At 31.8% G+C, this 17,940-nt stretch overlaps 1 protein-coding gene across 1 annotated transcript in view; it reads right to left on the bottom strand.

The window, feature by feature from the left end:
- The window catches only part of LOC112694008 (zwei Ig domain protein zig-8-like), a 571,990-nt gene that overhangs the window by 214,741 nt on the left and 339,309 nt on the right, over positions 1 to 17,940 (bottom strand). The window lies entirely within an intron of this gene.

The raw sequence follows: 17,940 nt of genomic DNA, 5'->3' as shown, positions 1-17,940 counted from the left end.
CACTTTCAATTCAGCAAGATAATACGGGTCTTAATTTTGAACAACAAATGAATATGATTTTATTTATATACATTATAGAGTAAAATAATATCCAATATAATAATGTAATATTTTAACTTGGATTATAATGACACCAAAATAGCTCGTCGTATTTCGGTATAGTTTTATTGGTAACATCATATTTCCTTATTATGAAATATAGATCCAGTCATAGAATTCGAGTTAATGGTTGTAAATTGTCTTATCTAACATTGGTATTACTTCCAAATATATACAATACGAGTATAATCATATAGTTTTTTATTTTATTTTAAACTTTTTACGTCATTCGTTCTTATTTCGATCTTTTTTAGTACATTTTAAATTATACGATTGAATTGGATCTAGCATCATATTTTATTTCATGGGTCTGGCCTGATCTTGATCTTAGTTAAAATATGTCGGTCTAGTCCGATATTTAAAAAAAAACTGACTGTAAAAAGATCTAACGTGTGTGCGTGTGTTCATATACACAGTAGTCATTTGAAAAACCTACTTTGCACATGTATAAGTACTTAGAATATAATATAAATACACTGGAAATTTCTTTACCAGTAAAAATTAATATTACGCGTAGGTTTACATATAAATATGCTTTAATTGAGATTTTAAAGTTTCCCTGTTTTAATTTCGCACACACATTCAAGCATGAACACACCTACATCGTCACTCATGCATGCAGAATTAATTTTAATTATTATAATTTTTAATTTTATCAGTACTCATACATGTGTTCGTATGTGCTGAGTATTTCTTTAATTCTCAAAAATTGTGAAATCGTGAAGGTTTTAATGTTCAACGGTCGACGTACCGCGTGTTAATCGACAGTTTTTTTCTCGTCCATATAATTCCACTCAATTTGTTATTGCCATATTTAAATTAACCGATTTGTATCCAGTTCTCAGAATATAAAGTGTTTATTATACGTTTATGTACGCTATATATTTGTAGATTTAGAACGAAATTCACATCATAATATATAATTTATAAGTAAATTACGCGACCTTTTTAAATATTTTGTCTTTCGTAAATATTTATTACTCACCGCACAGGTAGATTCGTATACAGGAATTACCTTTTACGGTGATTTTTTTTTTCGTGTATGAATACCAGAACAGAAGTCTCTTACCTGAAACAAAATTAATAAATATTTTTTAATTATACAGCTTTACATTATTAAATATTTGAGGCATAAAAGTATGTAATGTAAAGCAACAACGAAAAAAAAAAATCGTATATAAATGTAAATGTATACATTTAATTTAACCTTATAGTTTTGGTATTTAAAAAAACACATTTGCATTAAATTATTACAATTATCATTTTATTTTTTTATTTATTTATTTTATTTACTAACTAATTTCAACATTGATTGTATTTTTTTTTTTATCTGATGTTATCCAAGAAATATATGTTAGGTATTTTGACGTTTAAAAGATTAATTTAATTTTTCAATATTATACAATACGAGTGCACCTTACGAATGCTATTTTTTAAATATTCTCATTTCACGTTTAACATGAAAATAATGATAATAAATCACTGTTTCCACTAAAAGTATACGCAGTTTCAATGAACATACTTGTTGACACTTTTTCTCCTAAGGAAATTAATTATGGGTTTACATTTTTTTTGGAAAATTACTCTTCACAAAAGTTATATTTATTTTTAATGCAAAATAAAACGGGTAAACCAAATTTTAAATAGTTAAAAGTGAGATTAAAACCGATGGCTTGAAAAAACACTCGTGAACGGGAGGGGTTGATAACGGAATGAGAAAATGGTGTACCTCGCGTGTTTGTTTTTGATAGATAAAATACTATGCTCTTGCATAGAAATCTTATTATTCATTTCATCGTTGTCGTTGTTGTATTTACGATTGATATAAATTCAGTGCTATTGATCAAGTCGCGTACAATAATTTGTAAGCGTTTGCGACCTTGGTGCGTAAACATTCCGGTCCAACTTATCGTCTTACCGATCCCGACAAAACGACGATACTATTGTAAACATGTGATATCGAGTACACGATGAACGATAGCCCCGTGGGCTGTGCATACTTTACACATAGGTAAACTTTTTTAATTTTGTCACCAATTCACTGTCCGTACGAAAACCGCAAAGTAAACCGAATCACCTCTCAACCGTAGGAGTTTACCTCAAAATCGTAAACACAAACACACACATGTATATCGTTATTTTTCAATAATCCAGCACTTCTCATTTTCCTTATCTGTCCACATAATACTACGCGCACGAGCAATATAATTATATGTCGTTTTAATCCGTCTAGTACGCGCCCGGGTCACTCACGATCCTTTATATCTAATATCATCTAGATTCCTCTCCTCCTCCATCTTTATTGTAAACCCTGTTTAGTGTTACGGGTTCGACCGAAACCTCTGGTACTGTCAAAACAATAACACGATCCGGCGTTTACCATAATATCGTTATATATCATTCTTGGAGGAGTAGCCTCAGATTATCCGCACGGCGGAGTTGACTGTGACGTGTCAATCAACAAATTGTTCATTCGCGCGTGGTGTTCGTGCCGTCGCGTTTACAACGTGCCTTGATCGGTTCGCCGTGGGATATCTAACGAAACACCGAACGTGTTTTAATATTTACGCACACGTGTGTGTGTGTGAAACCAGGATAAAGGTAAGTTAGTTGTCTTCGGGCATACAAACAGTGGTAGATGTAAATACACGAGTTATTATACACGGTTGCGTTTTGTCCCCGCGGAGATTTGCAATATGACGTCACTTTGCATATTTCACAGACCACCAACAACCTCATATAATATTCACCGTACTGTAATATATAAACAGGATACGAGCATTCGACGGAACTCTGTGCATTCGATTATCTAAGCGTAACGACTAGACAGGAATTCAATCCGAAATATATCCGGTAAAATGTTTTTTTCATAATCGTTATGTAACGATTGTTTTCCATGCATTTGGATGTATGCAATGGAAGTTTAAATCATAGCGCATATCAAAAATTGATTCCAAGATAGAAATCGGTTTTGTTATTATTTAGGTGTATAATATAATTTGTGGGTTTACTCCCATTTTCAACGGCATATTCTTACACTCTGGTCGATCTACTTCAACATGTTGCAAGCAAAATTCGCCTTCATATTCAAATCAATTGTCCCTGTTATAACTAATAAATTATGTTTTAACGACCTTACCTTATCCAGGTCTTTCATAATTAAATTTAACCAATTACGCACTAGCCATCATATCTTACCTTTTCGTGTTTACAAACTAAATCTTAATGTTTTCCCTCTATAAACTTCATTCAGAAGAAGACATCTTTGATCCATCGCATATTCTCTTTGATTGTTACTCTCTATTTACTAAAGGTAATATCCTGATTAACTTGCTAAGTCTCTCAATATCTCATTTGATATATTCGATATGTTTAATTTTAATTCAAAATCAGTAATTATTTTTATTGTTGTCTCCAATCATAAGACTGCATTCATGAGGCTAATCTTGATATTTAAGCTCTTATTACTTATATATTATTATTAAATAGTTTTTACAAGAATGTCAAAGAAAAAAAAAGTAAAAAATAAATCTACACATACCTATATGAATGCATAAATGATACATAAATATACTTGACTTCCAATTTCATGTTAAAATGCAATATTGAGCACTTATTTTATTTGAAATTTTTATAATGATGGTTTTATGGTAGTTTTAAATGAAAAAAAAAAAAAACACTGTCTACCTAAACTTTTGAATTTATGACAAGTAAATTGGATAATTGTAAGACATAAAAACAATTTCTAAGTCTTATAAATAAAACTATTTTTCCATTATAAGAAAAATGCTTATTGTTCAGCATAACAATATATTTTCGGTTGCTTAAAAAAAAAAACTTTATTAGAGAGTCTAAACATTTTTGAGTCCAATTTAAACGAGACTAAAACAATGTGAGAGCACGTGTGTGTGTGTATGTTTATTGTAGTTATAGTAATTTGAATAAAAAAATCATAGATGATAAATATTCATGAATGAATAAAGGACTCCGATTATTTTAATATACATCGGGTTAGAACCACTTTATTTAAACGTTAGAATTTTATAAAACAATACGCAGTTAATTCATTAGAGGATTTTTAGTTCAAATTATTATTCGTCAAGAGACATGAAGGTCCTTATTTTGCAGTAGTTATATATATGGTTAATAAACATTCATAACATTAACAACAACCAATAACGGTTTATCATAGATTTTTTATTTTATTTATATATTATATTTTACTCTTTTGTATAAATAGTACAGAAAATCTTAAGTTTCATAATGACAATATAAGAGTTAATAATAATTAGGATAATAATAATAATAATAATAATAATGTTTCTTAATATTATTAAAAAACACTTAGCTTAAATTTACAATACACGAATACCAATGTTAAAATAAGGTGATTAAATATCATAAATGATAATGTATAAAAATATGTATAAAATATTGGCTGATCCAAAATCGTCAAGACTTAGATAAACATTATGTCAAATACTTAAATGACAGCGTAAAAGATAGGAAATGACGTATTAAAAATGGTTATACTCAATTGTATATTAATTATTAGTTATTATAATTTTATACATACATATAAATATGCTGATATTAATAAAAATTACAAGAACTTCAATAAAAATGATTTAACAATTGTTCAAAACGAGTTTTGGCCTAACAGATTACTGTGTCAAATACAAATTGTTTTCGAACAAAACTTGAATATTTAAACACCAAAAAGGTTCTTTATTTAAGGCTACTAAGTTATTTTACAACAAATCAGCATTCAAAATGCAAAGTGATCGTTTAACATTTACAGTTCACTTAAATTGAGCACAATTCATTAAAAATGATACGAATTTTTTAATTGCCATCCTTGGGGAATAGTCAAAAGTAATGACTCATTACATTAGCAAAATCAAACTTTAGTACTTAAACTATGTAGTTTTGTTTTTAAAGAATATTTACAATCTGTATACGTTATTAATACAATAGGTACATTTTTATAAATATGGTTAATTATATGTATGCTTGATCGAAGGGAGTGTCCAATGATCACTTCAAATCACATGAGTCAAGTTAGTTTGTTATTAATAGATCTCTAGGCCATTGACGTTTCAAACGACGTAATTAATTGATTGGGTTTGATATGGATTGGAGGTTGGAGATAAGTGGGTTTAGGTAGTTAGTTGTATCTGAGTATAGTTTTTTGTAGTATTGAGAGGTTAGTTCGGGATGAGTTTGAATTTTTAGGTCGTTATGTAGGGACTGATTGCTGACAAACCATGGGGCACCAGTTATAATTCGTAAGTTTATAGATTGAAATTATTGGAGTCTATTTATGTTGGAATTTTTAGCTGTTCCCCATTTTTGAATCCTGTACGTTATTGCTGGTCTTATAACTTGTTTGTAAATTAGAATTTTTGTTATTAGTGGGAGTTTGGAACGTAAATGTTTCATGGGGTATGAAGACGAAAGTTGAGAGATTTACGTTTAGTTTTTATATGATATGCCCAATTTAGTTTTTTGTCAAGATGTACGCCTAGATATTTAACGTTGTCTTATTGAGGGATTATATTATTGTTTATTGATAAAGAATGGCTTTTAATAGAGCGTAGAGTGAAAGCTATGTGACTAGTTTTGGATTCATTTTTTTTTAATTCTCCAAAGACGAAACCAACTTCGAATTTTAAATAGATAATTCTGAAGAAAAGTTGAGGATTGGTCAAGGTCTGGATGGAAGGAAATGATAACAGTATCATCAATGAAGGTAGTAATGTAAGTGCCTTTTGAATGAGGTTTATCTGAGGTAAAATGTTGTAGAGTGTTAGAGCTAATATGCTACTTTGATGTATACTTCCCATAATAGGGTGAGTGTGTGATACGCCGTCAACGCAGTAGACCATAAATGTGTGGTTGGTCAGGAAATACTTTAGTGTAAGTAGTAAGAGTGCTGGTAGAAAACGGAGCTTTAAAAGAAGTCCCTTTGTCCACACCCGGTCGAATGCCTAGGCCACGTCAAGTAAAACTGCTTGGCGATAATTTTTTGTTTCGAGTGAGAAGGAGATCATATCAATTATTCTATGCACTTGGTGTAGAGTTGAGTGGTTGTTTTTAGAGCCGAATTAGGTATTCGGGATTATATTGAGATTTTAATTATTGGATGGATTCTTTTAAGGAGAACTTTTTCGAGCATTTTTGAGAAGACTTATAGGACGGTATGAAGACGAAGAATCTAGGGGTTTATCAGGCTAATGAATTAGTAGTATTACGGAATGTTTCCAAGTTGGTAGGATATATAATAGGTGAATTTTAGAGTTGAATATGTAGGTAATAAGTATTATTGCTTTTTTGGTAGATTTTTAATTATTTGAGTAGTGATCGTGAACTGGAGATTTGTTGTTAGGTAGTTTATTGATTATAAAAAAGAGTTCTGAAGGGGGCGTATGTTAGGTTGGAAAAGTCGTATTGAGAGGCGTGTCTAGTAGTTGTTTTATGTGGTTAGTGTGTTCTAAGATATTTATATCTGGGTGCGGAGAAAAATTTTCAGCAAGATGCGTGACAAAGAGATTGGCTTTATCAGTATTTGATATAGTGAAGATATTATCAGGGTTTCGTAGAGGAGGAAAATTATTTTTTTCCTTAAGTAAGTTTTTTGTCGCCTACCACGAGGATTTATTTGAGTTTGTAAGTGATTTTATATAGTTATGATAAGAAATTGAATTATGTTTACGAAGAAGATTTTTTAAATTATTTGTAAGTTCATTATAGATTGTTTTATCAGTCGGGAGATGAGTTTGTTGCCATCTGGTTCGAGCGCATTGTTTCTCAATAATTAAGACACGTAAATTCTGTGAGAGGTTTCCAATTTGTTAGTATTTAGTTTAGTAGTAGAAGAAGAACTTAAAACGGAGTTTTAAATTATGTTAGTAAGTTATTGAGCGGCTGCGTCTATTTCAAAATGTTGTTTTAAAGACATTTTTAGAGAGAGTTGAGATTTGATATTTTACTATATAGGTCCCAGTTTATTTTACCTGGGTTAATATAAATGTAGATATTTTTGTCCATATAATGGTTGTTAAAATGTAATAATAATGGGGTATAATCTAATAATATATCGTATAGATTAGTTATTGTATGATTTATATGATTTGGCAAATTAGTTAAAAAGAAATCTAATATGTCAGGTAGTCAGTTTTTATGCGTTGGCCAATATGTTAGATGAGGAGGAAAGAGACGCTTTAGGTTTTTGTTTACATTACATTATAGAGGACTGGTGTTAATGATTCTAGAGCCCCACGCAGTAAGCTTAGAGTTGAAATCACCACCTATTAAATATGTATTCCCTAAGGAAGTTAGGTATTTTGTAAATTCGTTAGTGGTAATTTTGGAGCAAGGTGGACAATATATTGATGAGATGGTAGTTGATATGAGATTAATTTGTTTAATTATGTTTGTCGCTTGTATGGAGCTGCTTTTAAAAGAGGTAAGAATAAAGTGTTTTATGTCAGTTTTAATGAGAATGTCAGAATCTGTGTGAGCGGTTCCATCCGGATGATCACAACTATATGCTTAAAAGTACTCCGAAGAATGTGGTAGATGTTAGGTGGGTTTCACTAATTAAAATTATGTTGATGTACACGGTGAGTAGGAAGGCTTTAATTTCGTTTTTTTGGTGGAATAGTCCATCTACATTCCATAAAAAAATAGTTATGAACGTTGAATGTTCCTTGAATTATATGTCATTGCTCTTTGTAAGGAGTTTATTGATGACTGTGGTTAGAAGAGAAATTAATGGGTTCATTAAATTTTTGAGACCATCAAGAAAGGATGTGATTTTGAGTGAGAAATCATCAATGTTGTTAATTGAATAAGAAGGTAGTGAGGAATTATTAGTGTCATTGATTTCCTGAGCATACGATATATTTTGATGAGGGTGTGAGTTTGAAGTAGTGTTTACAATATTTATTGGTTCATTTTTAACAAGGGAGTTTTCATTTGAGGTATACGACTGTTTTGATGTCTTGAAACCAGTCAAATAAGAAAATTGGATTTGCTTATATTGTGACATCCTCGATAATTGGCTGGATGGTCGCTTTATATAGTACACATTTGGGTAGTTGATTCGCAGGTTTTTGACAGGAGTCTGAGGGATGTTGATCCCCACAGTGGATACAGTTAGGGGAGTGATTACAGTAAGTTTTCGTATGGGCATATTATTGGCAACGGAGACATTGTACAATAATTTAATATGAGGTTCTTCAATTTTAATTTTTGAGTAGTATAGAAATTCTATTTTAAATATGTCTTTATTATTGTTGGCCTGCTCAATATTGATGAAGAATAGAGGAAGTGGGCACTTAGTATTGTACTGAAGAACGTTATTTATATTTCTTGCAAAGTGGCCATTGGAGAGTAATTCTTCTTTAATATCTGAATTACATGTAGTGTGATGTAGGTTTCTTACGACTATTCTGTAGGCTCTTTCTTGTTTTGGCTGATAAGTATGGAAATCAGCTTTAATCCTTTTAAGAAATTTAATAACATATCTGTAAGATGTTGGAGTGCTGGTTGAGTCTACTAGTTGAACTTTTGCATTTGAAAGCTTCACCATTAATGATGGATTAAATGGTTGTGCAAAACGTTTTAAAATCATTAACTAAACGTATAAAAATTGGAGGAGAGAGAATATTTACTGGGTGATATTCATTCATTGGATCATCATTTACACAGTCGGATGAGTTGGTATTATGTTGATTGTGCTGTTTATCAGCGAAAAGTGCGAAGCAATTTGGAGTAACGAAGAGTTTGTTTGATTTTGGTGATACATTTGGAGAAATATGGTTGCATTTGGATGGAGTCGGAGTTTCCCATTTGTCATTACTATTATTTTCATGTATGTTTTCGGACGATTAGTCTGAAACGCTCTGTATACGAGGTTTAGGGATAATAAGTGGAGAAACAGTTTTATTTTTATTATTATTATTATTTTGTGGCAGCATATTGATATAGTGATTGTGGCTTAGGAATATTCCCAAAAGAAAGAAATATATAATTGGGAATTTATCGGGAATATTTTCACAACATATTTTTCTTCCCTTAGGAATTTTTTTTTTTTGGTCTATTGGTCCACACTGTAAGAGGTTCACTAGATAACATAATTCATAACAACGGTTTAAGACATAATCTATCCGCGTGTGATAAATGTGCATTTATGATATAATCTAAGTTTAACGGAAAACAATCGTACCATTGGTAGTTGCTGGTTAGTAAGTTAGTTTATAGTATTACGGTCTTAATACTATGTAGTATGTACATACATTACTCATTATTCATTAGTATTTAGTCATTACTCATTAGATACTAGTTAGTAGAGATAGAAAGTTTAGTTAATTTCTGTGAATAGTTCATTAGTTCACAATTCATTCAAGTGAATAGTTCAAATGAACTTTTCTTAAGTTCACGTAGTTCACTAATTTTATCGATCATACTGATATTGTTTGGCAATGAATTATTTGTTTTATCACTATTAGTACAGCAGTACACAGTTCAGTAGCAGTTCACACTACTTATGGGCAGTTAAGTTATAAACTAACCTTAAATCCCATAAAAAGTAGATGTGTGTACAACCATTATCAATGTAACATATGTAAATATATATTTATAATATATTTTGAACAACGAACCACAGATAATTTTTAAAGAAGTTCGCGAACTATTACATTTATACAATGCTACCAATTTTTTTCGAACTATGAACTGTTAAGTTACAGGTACTGAAACAGTTCAGAATAGTTCATCAAACTGAATAGCTCAAATGAACTATTCGTTCACGAACTTAACATATCTACTAGTTAGTATACAAGGTTTAATAATCTAAATATTCTATTGCATTGTGTATTATACTTGTGTAGTTGTATACTTGTATTCATTAATATTATATTAATTAATATAAATTTTTAATTGTTTATATTATAAACCTTGAAATGGGTAGACACCAGTACTTACTTTATAAAAGTGAAATGTAACGAAAAACATCTTTCGTGCAAGTACTACAAGAAAGAGTATAACATAAATGTCTGCAAAATTAAAAATAACCTTTTAAAATGTATGAAATGTCCGAAAGATGTGTTGAAACACTTTAAAAGCATATATAAAGAAAGTAACAACAATATTTGCCATCAAACAATGGAAGAGAATGATCTGCGCGTGGATCAATTCGAACCGATTCAATCTACATCAACAAATGCCAATCAAAATTCATCAGCATCAGTTCATAATTTCCTTGACAGAATGAACAAAGAATAAAATGTAAGTACTTTTAAAACAAATTAATATTAATATACTTGTATATTTAATTCAAATGAATTGGTACACCATTTAATTATATTAAAATATAGATGATATAAAGGTATATGTAATTGATTTTTTTGGGTAAGTAGGTAGTCATATTTATTATAATTAGTTAAAATTATTAGACTTAGGGACTCTTCAAAGCATAAATATTTATATACAGTTGAACCCTCTATTTAACAACTTTTTATAAAAATAATTTTTATTACGGAACCATGAAATATTTTTTTTATTCATTTTTATTTCTTAATAAAATTATAAATATTTACCAAATAGAACTGTCAAGTCCAGTAAATTCTACTATTTAACCAATTTTGATATGCTGAGGTTTATTTTTTTGTGTACTTGATAGGTAGATTGTAATAAATAACTAAATAAATATTATATATTTTAAAAATAATAGGTTATATTGTATATAAAAATGAATGGATATAGTTACTAATGGTTATAATTTATATGGTAGATTTTTTTTTTTTTTTTGAGGATAGTTTGAATAAAGACTGACTCTAGCAATTACAGTTAGTAGAACTCCATTATCCATGACTGAACATCCTTTTACACGAAATAATATTTTTAGTAAATATCACTTACGATACGTAGAAATAAGCATTTCGATGTTTAAGTTATCATACAAATATTAGCCATCATATAAGTAATTTTGATTTTTGAGTAAAATTAACAAATAAATAGTAGGATGTAAATTATAGCATTTTTTTTCAAACATAAAATATATTTGATTAACAATTTCCAACTACATCTATTAAAGATTGGTGTATTTTACTATAAGTAACTCTAAAAATAAATTATGTGCGTTATGCAATTGCGTTTCGTCGTTTCGAGTGAACGATACAATAACTACAATATGTTAACACTAGTTTCGAAGCTTAATCTAGCGTAAAAATATGTTAGTCTTACGGTTTCCATCCGCATGATAGGTGCGAACAATTGATAATTAAGATATACAGTATTCTCTGTATAAATTAAGACATAAAATTAAATTCTTTCCCACAACGTAATACGTATCACCGCCATACGGCTGCTGCATCGTAGAACTCTCTTGGGCGTACTGTGTAAACTTATTATACGAACAAGAATGTGTATTATTTCGTGAAACTAATTAAAACTTTACAGTCCTTTTAACCGACTACGGCAAGTGAGAATACCAAGGAAACGAAAACAAAAAGAAAGAGAGGATAGAACAAAAAAAAAAAAATCATTAAAATTCCGATTCTGACAATTTTGTTAAGTAAAATGAGGATGTCTCGCACTGACGGGTTGCCGATTTTTCATCCGTCCGCAGTAATACGTGTCCTACAGATGTAAATAATATTTATAGTATATATGTATGTATTTATGTGCGTTATATACAACAACATCGGTGGTTTACCGAGTAATATATTCGACGATACGCTACACTTCTGCATACTTACATTCATACGAGTGATCGAAAATGAAAAAACGGAAAAAAATAAAATATGACGCGGTGGTCCCGCTGTGGTTCGGGTACAATAAGTACACCACTATCGCGAAGCCGCGCCCGCTCTCTACCCAGCCTCAACACGGACAACGACAACACCGTTTCCGATATTACCCACCTACCTCGGAAAACCTGGCAGAGGTGGGAAAAATTATCAGAACTGGTGGCAACGTACCGACCGATCGCCTCAAGTGACCAACCTTTTGCTTGTGATCGTTATCGAAGTATAAGTCCTCGTACGTTTTCTTGCGCTTTGTTACCATCGTCACCAAGCTATCTATTTCATATAGACCTTTTTTATTTTGTTCTGTGATTGTTTTTTTTTTTTTGTTGCGCATTATATATCTAATTGCCATCATATTGTATTTATTCGACTTTATTTAAAAACTTACCACAACATCACCACTCAAACTTGACCGGCCACCTCACCGAGGGAAGAAAATCCTACCGACTCGAGGCCGTGTCAAATTGGCTCCCCAGCGGGGAATCGAACCCCGGTCTCCCGCGTGACAGGCGGGGATACATATCACTATATTACCGAGGATAAAATATCCCTCAAAATTTTGTGGGCACTCTTGTCGTATAGTGTTCGGTCTTGTCCTTTTCCCTGCGACTACACCACCGTCATCGTTGCGTGCATCGCGTAGCTATAGCTAGGCATTATCGACTTTGCGCAGGAAGTCCGGGCTGCCCCGCCACCGTGCCCGCTGTTGCTGCGTATCGCGAAGAGGAAATCTGAATTACAGATGATCATCCGATATCCATTTTGGGCGATGAGACGTTGACATAATAGCACTGTTGTGCGTGCCGCGACAGTGACGGTGGTCGACGTCCGGGTGGCGGGAGCAGGGATGTTTGATTGATGAAACCACAAATAGAATTCTCCGTCACCGTCCCTGCGTCCTGCAATACTTGTACTCAAATATTCCGTGTTTGCGAGCAGCCAACATCGTACTTTTTTCACATGCGAGTGCGTGCGTGCAATTCCACGAGACCTGACCTGGTTTCACGGGTGGCCCGCGCATGTCTCACACGGTTTTATTGCGTTGGTGTTATCACGAAATTGATGGCCGCGTTAAATTTGGTCCACGATATCCTTCTGGTTTCTTTCCATTCGTTTTCAAAGGTTATCTCAGGATTTCAGGTTGATCTTAGTCGTCATCGCGCATGTCGTTAGTATTTATTAGTTTGGTATCTTTCACTTTTTATTTTTAATCGAATTCGATTGGTTAGCATAGCTTTCAATATCTTCAAACACATTAAAACGGCTATGTCACTTTACCATAAATATTATGTTATATGAGATGTTCTAACTATGTGTTTGCATTTCCGTTAGTTTTTAATTCATAAGCGCCTCGTTCATCCACTCGTTCTACAAAATATATTAGTTCGACACGGTAATGTATATTTTATGCTGGCCGTAAACAAATTTATTGAACGGGTTTTTTTTTTTTTTTTATCGAATGTGATGTGAATGTACGATAAGTTTAACGTTTCACGAGCATTCCAAAATTATGCAGGGAAAAAATAACACCAATAAAGCGCAGCAGCGGTGTTGGTTTGATTCAAATCGGCTGGTTTCGTATTAATTGCGAGGGCACGATACTGGTTGGCGTAAATATATTTATTTATAACGATCGCAAGTTTTTAATTATTTAATTTCTACCGAAATCGAATTTTCCAATGCATCATCTCGATACGAAACACGGGACCGAAAACACCGCCACCGCGTGCATAATATATACATGCAGTGACAGCGTTGCGATTTACATAATTTCAAACGTAAATTTGAAATATTTAATGAATTATGGACCACTGCTCGTAAATGCCACACCAGTTGTAAATTTTATATAATTTAAATGTATAACTTTTATTTATGTTTACGGTTTTAAAACTTTCCGTATTGGCAAATTAAATTATTCAAATTGCCTACATATACGTGTATATACAATGTATATTATACATGTATAAAAATATATAAATATATTTATGTATTTACGTGCGTTTGCGTTTATTTCACCGTTATTTAATGATATTTATACATCGCGTACATATCGCTTCTCCGGTGGAACAACGACATAAGTGCAAATTTTTGACTTTTAGACATAAGTACGACAACAGTACAATAACATTTCATTTTATCGAATGGAACAATGACATAAGTATAATACCTATTATTGACCGCTAGAGAACAGTTTCGTCATTGTTGAAAATACCGGTTTTTAATCACATGTCCAATGGAACAATTACGTTTTCTGAAGAACAATTACATTTTCACTTACGCCGTTGTTCCACCGGAGAAGCGATATATTGTAGAAATGTTGTTGGTGTTGTGTCGTTGTAATACGAAGAAACGTATATTCAGCATACTTATTGCATGCATGTGCATATATCATGCGATTTATAGTTTTCCGGCCGTGCATAAATACGTTTATACTTGTTTGGACACGAGGTCGAATTGCGTTTAAATAATCGACTTGTGTATTGCCGCGCTTTAATGCCTGTCTTGGACGAAAGATCAGTTTAAATTCGCCGATTGTGAAACGTGCACGCAAACCGTGCACAAAAAAAAAATATATACCGTTATAAACTATACCACGGCAATGCATTGTTTCCGTCACATTTTACTCGTAGGGCGGTATTTCTTTCAACCAAAAATGACATTTAAATAAGTGTATTATAATATAATATATGTAAAATATAAGTTAACTGAAAAAAAAAAAAAAAAACTACTAAGTTCAGCTGTAGGAATTGCAATATAAGAAAATCTCATATTCGCATCATAATAATTATTGAGCACGGTGCGGGCGCACAAAAGCTTCTATACAAATACGTTTAAAGGACAAGCAAATATATTTCATAGCAATCGATAATGCGAAAATTTTATCAAGAAATTAACTTGTATTATGAACATACGTGATGGACGTATATGAATTGATCGTTTTTTATTAGAAAAACGTCTAGCTACATTTCGGTAAGTCTTTGAATCTGGTATGGTGCCGTACTTCAACCGAGCATCGGTTAAAATACCATTTACACCGTATAAACTGTATAAAATAATATAATTTACAAGCGTATTCAAACGTGTACCGCGCATGCACAGCGATTCGGCCGTTAAAGTTTTCTATATTTATGTATATTATTATAACACCACGACGGCGGAAAACGATAAAACAATGATTATTTCGACCGGCTGCAGAATAAAAAGTTTTACGTCGCGTTCTCTAAATGCTCCTTGAACATATACACGAACACTCGGAATCCGTTACATACATACGAATCGTATATACATCCATATTTTATTTCTATATTTCATCCGTGTGTGTGTGTGTGTAACGTTCCCTCTCCAAGTCCACACACGTTCCTACTCATCCAGCCTATCGTGAACAAACGCGCGCCGTGGTATAATTCAGGCGATTCGGTAAAATTAATGTACTATCGCGCGCGCGTGTGCATATCTGTTACAATAAAACATTATTTATTGACAGATCGGAGAAATTCGGAATAAAATGATGTAAATATAACCACATACGTGTGGTGTTCATTTCAGGGCCGATCGCCCGTCCGAGAAGACAAATCGCTAGTGTACGAGTGCAAAGATACGTATGTTTAATACGATTTCTACTGAAACGTGTGGGTAATATATCATCATCATAAGCACGTGTAATTTCTATTAAAAATATTTCAGAGGCATGTGGGATAAACTTATATCGGATAGTTCGAGAGCTTTATTCGAATGGCCAAACTAAAAACGAGGAAAGATTGTTAAGTTTTTATCGTGAATAATACTCGTGCTCTTAATAAAACTTACAAATGACTACATATTCGTTAAACGAGGAAACCGATATAGCTACAGATGACAAAATGCTACAGACGTTTTATGAAAAACAAAAATAAAGCAATCACGCATCTGCACACTCTATGATATGCGAACGTATTATCCTTATACGGGTTTGATTGAAATAGTTTCTAACAGCCATATATCATGAAAGCATTTAAGCATGACTTGAATGGATAAAATTGACAGAATTTTACATGTTGTTTGAAAGTATGTGTGAACACGTTTACATTTTGAAATGAAATTGACATAATGCTAAGGTGTAAGGAAAACGATGAGATGAAATTTCCGACTGAAATTATATTATAATTTATTTTATATATACTTACTTGGCCTTATAAGTACGAGATTGTATGGATCATATGTATATTACGCGTGTGTGTTATGTCCAAACTCAATTAAATTTTATATTTATAACAATTACAGTGGCAGATAATTAATTGTGTTACAAGATGACATCAAAACCGTATCAATCATTGCATTTTTAGAGGTTGATTCGTATACGAAGAATTGATTTTCGAATAAAACGAAATCAATGAGACTATTAGTAATACGATTATCGTACGAAAAAACCATCAACTTTTAATTTTAAGTCACCGAATACGCATTACATTGCGATTAATGTAATGTGGTGATCGAAAATGCCAATCAAAAATCAGTAGAACGGCATTCGCAACGGTTACCCTTAAAATAAAGTGACCATATTAAGAAAATAAAAAAACGGGACAGCTGTTACTTCTCCCTCAAATAAATAACTTCATTCATATACATCCACACATATGCACACAAATCTCGAGAGTTAAAGTCCAAATCTGTGTAATATAATCAATTATTTTCTTTTTACTTTACCCTTTTTTAGTAAAATAATCTAAATAATAAAATATTTTTTTTTTTAATTATTATTAAATTATTAAATCGTTAATTTTATAGTTTGTCGACATCGGGACTTGACGTTCGTTCCACGAAAACTTTTATCTGTTATTTCTAACTTTGGTTTCACATTTTAAATATACGAGTAAAACTGTTTTATATTTTTTCATGCATATATATTTTATTTACAAGCATAAATAACTTATATAATAAATAATATGGCAATAACGGAATTAAAACGGGATAATAAGCGTCCCATTCGAAGTTTGTCGGGGTAACGAGACGTGATGATCAAAAAAGGGACAATCCCGTTTTAAACAGGACGTCTGGTCACCCTACCTTAAAATATATTTGTTTTATAATATTGATATACTTGCCAGTCAGATATCTTTTATTCCAGCACTCGAAACTGTATTTATTCACAAACGAAATAATAATAATAATAATAATATACTATATGAGAACGATTAACATTGAGCGTAGTTATAGAAGTGTCAAATCTTTTATGCCGGTCGTCACTGTGTAATGCTGTTAACAATAGGTACCGGGGGAATTGGATATTATTTTGCCGTCAAATTTCAACGCAAATCAAACGGAATGCCTTCCATCGCCACGATACCGAGACTGAGAAATATATACCTAATTTTATATAATCTTTTACCCTCACGGCCGTATCAACGAGGATGGCAAGGTTTATCGTTTTCTCTTTTTCGCTCAGCTATCAATATAATATTCGTAGTTATAAATCGGTTACTCAGAAAAAGCGAATACGGTATAAAACGCACATGTCGCGCGTACTTATTTAATGATTATATAATATTATTATATACGTGGAAAATCATTTTGTACGCTTCGAAATACATTTCAAAACGTTACGGGCAAACAACATTTGTTTTGCCGTGTGTGTATCGTATCGCTTTCAACAGGAATACGATTGAGTGCTGAGGAAATAAATAATATTATCATTGTTATAGCGAAAATGTGTACCTATCCATAAGTTTTCTAAGCATCGAAAAAAGAAAACACAACGTGTTCGACAATCGGAAAATAATGAGTGTTCGTAGTGAAATCGGGCAATAAGGATCATTTAAATTTTTTTACCTCGAGTCAAATGAGTTATTTTTAATTTTATTTTCAAATATTACGTCATGCATTTTTATACGTGCACAAAGGTTTAATCACGTACATTTTCAGTAGATAAATTAATATCATACTTGTATAAAAATACGAGTATGTGATAATAAATTGGAAGACCCATTGTGTATCGTGCTTCATACTATATTATTAACACGATAATATGTCCATGATTTGCTGCCCTTGT

Source organism: Sipha flava, unplaced genomic scaffold (genome assembly GCF_003268045.1).
Source record: "Sipha flava isolate LNK unplaced genomic scaffold, YSA_version1 121_pilon_pilon, whole genome shotgun sequence".
In the NCBI taxonomy this organism is placed as follows: domain Eukaryota; kingdom Metazoa; phylum Arthropoda; class Insecta; order Hemiptera; family Aphididae; genus Sipha; species Sipha flava.
Note: the sequence above shows the minus strand (reverse complement) of the source record. Positions and strands in the feature narration are given on the sequence as shown.